Source organism: Gekko japonicus, unplaced genomic scaffold (assembly GCF_001447785.1).
Source record: "Gekko japonicus isolate JY-2015 unplaced genomic scaffold, Gekko_japonicus_V1.1 scaffold219, whole genome shotgun sequence".
In the NCBI taxonomy this organism is placed as follows: domain Eukaryota; kingdom Metazoa; phylum Chordata; class Lepidosauria; order Squamata; family Gekkonidae; genus Gekko; species Gekko japonicus.
The window spans coordinates 757,136-762,513 of NW_015165241.1; the positions used below are offsets into that span (position 1 = coordinate 757,136).

The 5,378-nt window shown below is 43.0% G+C and overlaps 1 protein-coding gene across 1 annotated transcript in view; it reads left to right on the top strand.

The window, feature by feature from the left end:
- The window catches only part of TNS1 (tensin 1), a 432,414-nt gene that overhangs the window by 62,931 nt on the left and 364,105 nt on the right, over positions 1-5,378 (top strand). The gene's annotated exons all lie outside the window — the stretch shown is intronic.

The window sequence follows — 5,378 nt, forward strand, 5'->3', positions numbered from 1 at the left end:
TCCTTTTACCCCTTGGTCATCCAAGGGCTCCACTACCTCCCTGGCTGGTTTCCTGCTTCTAATGTATTTGAAGAAAGTTTTATTGTTGGTCTTTATGTTTTTTGCAATATGCTCCTCATATTCCCTTTTTGCCTGCCTGATCACAGACTTGCATTTTATTTGCCACAGCCTGTGTTCCCTTTTATCAACCTCACGGAGACTAGCTTTCCACCGCTTAAAGGAATCTTACTTACCTTTTACAGCTTCCATTACTTTGTTTGTTAACCATGCAGGCCCTATACCTATTTGTGCCTTTCCTAACCTGCGGTATATATTTTTTCTGAGCTTCTAGGATTGTAGTTTGAAATAGTCTCCAAGCTTCCCCAATGGTTTTGACCCTTTCTACTTTTTCTTTCAGTTTCCTTCTCACATGTCCCCTCATATCAGAGAAGTTACCCCTTTTAAAGTTAAACGTGGTTGTGTCGGTCTTTTTGGGCAACTCCCTATTTATACAAATGTTAAACTCAATAACGTTATGGTCTCTGTTCCCAAGTGGTGCAGTCACTTTTATATCTCTCACCAGGTCTTGGGCATTACTTGGGACCAAATGCAGGATCGCCTCTCCCCTGGCAGGTTCTGTGACCACCTGTTCCATAGCACAGTCATTGAGAGTGTCTAGAAACTCAATCTCTTTTTCCGAACTAGAACACATATTGACCCAATCAATGTGTGGGTAGTTAAAATCACCTATTACAACACAGTTATTTCATCTAGCTGCTATCTTAGCTTCATGTGCTTCTGGATTGTGAGTTTAACACTAAATTGAGATATTCAGTAGTAATACCAAAAAAAAGGAGGGGTCCTGTTGTGTGTGTTAGATTGTGTATTTCTGCCATTCCTGTTACATTCGGTGCAAAAAAATCACAACTGTTCCTTGTGGGGATGGATGCAATTAATCAACTTATCCAAGCCCAGATAAAATTCTTCCATGTTGACATTCCCTTAGAAAGCAGGTGATTTTTGGGGGGAGGCACTGTCAGCTCCAGGTTATTTTTGTTTTTCCCTTTTGTTTCTTTCTCATAAATGCTAGAAATTGGATTCTTCATATTTATTGTTTTAGTGTTTTAATGTTGTTAGCTGCCTTGAACCCACCCTGTGGCAAGGTGGGATAAAAATGGAAATAAATAAATAAGTAAATTCATAAGATTGTTTGTTACACAAAAAAGGATTGAGGTCTTATGTAGAGCAAATACATAGGGAATGTTCAAGCTAATTCTTTTAAATTTCTGCACAAAGAAAAGGTGATTTCAAAAACCTGTATATGTCATGCAAATTAAGTCAGTTTGCATATGTAATTTTCCTTTCAGGACTGGAACTCTTGGCCTTATCCTTCAAAATCCCAAAGCAAGAGATGTTCTTGGACTACCAGTAATATTTGTTTCCTTCCAGAGTGTGAAGATTATTCCTTCAAGGATATGAAAGTAATGAACAAAAACCAGACTCCTCCTCTTGGAAAACTGTGGGTCATTACTAAACTGTCTGGGATGTTCAATGCATACACAAGGCAGCGCCGGCATCCCTAAATTTGTTATTTCTAATGACGCTTGGGTGTCTGACACACAGGCTGAATCAAGTTGGTCTTGTTCAGGCAAGCACGTAGCAGCTACTTCCAGTTCAGAATCCTGGAGAGAGTTTCTTATGGTCTGCCCTTGGATTTCTTGTTGAAGTCTTCTTGGCTAAGGACCTCATTCAGCATTATTTATAGGAGATATTATAATTCACAATGGTGTGGCTTTGCACTCTGTACCCATAATGCTTTCTTTTAAAAGTTTCACTCTTAGTCAAACACACAATATAATTACAGTCACACAGTGCAGTGAACTGACAAAGATCTTCTAACTAAATTCCCAGAGAACATGTGTTGTCTACCATGTACTCCAGATTTACACTCTTCCAATTCCATGCATTAGCAAATATATATATATATTTAAAATTGTATAACTGCATAATGCTTTTTGACACTGAATATAATGACCATACCATTTTGCATGACAAAGAATGCTTTTTAAAAACACTACTTGGATGTAGAAGCACATCTCTCTAGCTCTGGTTTTCAGTTTGATTGACATTGGTCATGTATAGCTTTGCTGCTCTGTGGTAGCTGAGAACTGGATTGTTCCTTTGCTTTTCTGTGACCCAGTAGTTTTGCTGGAATATCTTTCAACTCTGTTGCAAGTTGGCAAAATGCTCCAGAGGGCTGCCTGAGTCAGCAAGCTCTTGTCTATTGTGACCTAACCTAGAAGGCTTAACTTAATAACTTCCACAGGGCTAGTGTGGCACAAGGAGTGCATACTTCTGAAGTTCTCAATTCATTCTTGCAGCACTGTAAGAAGAAAGCTTGGAACCAACAGTGACAGGAAAAGAATCACCTGGTCTTGGAGAAGATAATTTTTGTTAACTCCCATCACATAAGCTGCCAATTCTAACTGTAGATAGGAAGAAACACTGAATGACAAGGAAGCAAACAGGAGATATAAAACAAAGAGTGAGTCATGTACACACATTGGCCCCGGTCACACGGGCTGGAAAATGCGGGGGGAAGCATGGCTGTTTGCCCTGGAACAAAGTAACACGCGGCAGCCCAATCAGACGTCCCGGGACGTTGAGGTCCCGTGGTCAGGCCGTTAGGTGCTGATCACACGGCTAGTCTGCAGCACGGCAAAGAAGCAGCACGGCGCAATCACACCGGCAATCGCGCTGCTCCGCTTCTATGGCAAGCGGGATTATTTTTTGTCTCACCGAAGTTTGTGCATGTGCATGATTGTTTGTGCGCATCCTGTGGAGACTTAAAAAAAACAAACATCCGGTTTGCAACGGGACATGGGTGGGCGCCGGATGCCACGGGTTTTCAGCATTAACGCGATCAGACACCCACCTTTGCCCCGCGTTTTCCGGAAACTAGTTCATCGTACGTGGTGGTTTTTTACTCCACATCTTCAGCAACAAGCCACGGGTTAGCCACGGATGCACTATGCTTCCCAGATGTTGTGGTGTGATCACGCCCAGAAAATCCGCCTATCATCCGTGTCTTCAGCGTGGCAACTTCTCCGTGTGAACGGGACCATTGTTGTTTTTTAATGAGTGGTGGTCACAATGGTTAATCCATGCCAGCTACTATTGGGAGCCTCTTCAGGGTTCTGTCTAATACATCCTGATCCAGTCCATGATGCCTGATACTGTATGTTTGGAGCAAATTAAAATCAGTCCAATCCAGACTTGTTATGAGCTCCTCCATCCTCTATTTGGTCACCCAACACAATTTATATGACTGGGGACCACAATTAAGGAGCATACACACTGCAGAAAGTGTTCAACAGATGACCCAAACAAGTAAGCTGAGCAGCATACAATGTGGAAAGGAAGTGGGTGGGGGGGAAAGGCTCATGGCCATGTTCCAGTGCTCAGACCTTCTCAGCTTTTGGACCAGCAGGCTAACAGCAGCTCCACCCGTGCTTGAGAAGCCCCTCCACTACTTTTGTAATCCCAGCCAGATACCAGTAACTGGAGGTTCATTGAGCCGTGGCTGGACTGCATTTGGTTTGGTGAGCCACAGATTGAGAAGCCTTTTAGTAAATGATCTGGTAGGAAAAAATCCTTCTTAATTCCAAATGATAGTCATTACTGTGCATGATCAATGGCAATTGACTATGTTTTCTAAGTGTCCTCCTAAAATGGTGAGGAGTAAAACATCAGTATTGTCAGTCCATGTATCCTTGTCAGTAATGTACAAGGCTCTCATTGCCAGCAGGGACTCGAACACTTAGCATCAACTCACAGACAATAAATCTGTTCTGGGCATATTTTTCATCTCATCTACTGCTCTGTGCAGAAGGGAGAGGAAATTGAAGAACAGAGGCAACACAGTCTGACCACAAGCAGAATGAGTACAGGGGACCTGAAGAGCGGGTTGGAGAAGAGGGAACTGTGGATGTTTATTCGGTTGATCATTAACAGTGTGGAAGAGCATTGTGTGCGAGTTCTTTGGCTTTCTCCACCAGCGGCAGCTCATCCTGGTATGTCACTTCTCATTCTTATTCTTAGGAACTGGCTTTCTAAGTCACTCTACCATAACTGGGCACCTTACATGGAAATGTTGTCTTGCAGGCTCTTCCGTCCAAGCTGCAATCTTCTGTAGGCTGTCATGGGTGAAGCCAGGAAGAGCAGCAGATCCCTTCGGACTTTTGAATTTTGACATTTCCCCACTTCTTTCTTCTTTTGTTTGAAACATTTGGTGGCTCCAGCTTTTTAAAAGCAACTGTCTCAAGTGCCCCTAATGTACAAACCACAACTGGATCCAGATGTGCAATAAAGTGCCGTATAGGGATGGGAAGAGGGGGAGGCACCCGGAAAACTTGACTCATCAAGGACTGGCAGTGTTTTGAGAGGTAGGCTCTGGCAAGGGAGGTGTACATGGGGGAACTGTGATACATATGGAGTCACTCCCCTTGAGCTGATGGAATTTTGCAAAAAAGTAAAAGAAGAATTAGTCCCAGTAGCAAGGGAGGGACAAGTTCATGTGCTGTCCTTCCAGGGAACTGCCTGTGACGGAAGTGTCCAGCTTCCCAAATGCTAGGCAGTTTTCAGGCGCAGCTGAGGGGAATCCTTCAGTTGCATGGATTTAATTGCTCGTTCATTCATATTCAGTTTATGCTGGCATCTGCTGTGAAGAAGTGAATACAAACATCAATCCCTGGTTCAAACATGGAGCTGTATAGCAGTGGTAGCTAAGAGAGAAGCAGGTTGGACTAAGAAAAGCACTTTGCTGGATATATTTCTGGCCTGTGCAAAGAACACTTTGCAGCCTGAACACTACACTCTGATCAGTAAACTGCCACTCAGGTTTACACCTCTTGTTACACGCACAAGAACATAGACGAGCCCTGATGCATCAGACCAGTGGTCCACATAGTCCAGCATCCTGTCTCTCACAATAGCCAGAGGTCCAGCAACAGGGCATAGAAGCTGAGGTCTTCCCTCAATGTTGTCTCCTGGCAGTGCTATTCAGAAGTTTAGCCTCTGAATGTGGAGGTTCTCTTTTGTCACCATGGCTAATAGTAACTGATGGACCTATCCTCCATAAATCATTATAATCCCCTTTTAAAGCTAGCATTGCCTGTGGATATCACTACATCCTCTGGCACCAAATTCCACATTTTAATCACTTGTTCTGTAAAGAAATGTTTCCTTTTATACATCGTGCATCTACTGCCCATCAACTTTATTGGATGCCCCTGAGTTCTAATATTTTGGGAGGGGAAGAAAAAGTTCTCTCTGTCCACTCCCTCTACACCATGCACCATGCATCTATATATATATATGCATCTATATATATATTTCCC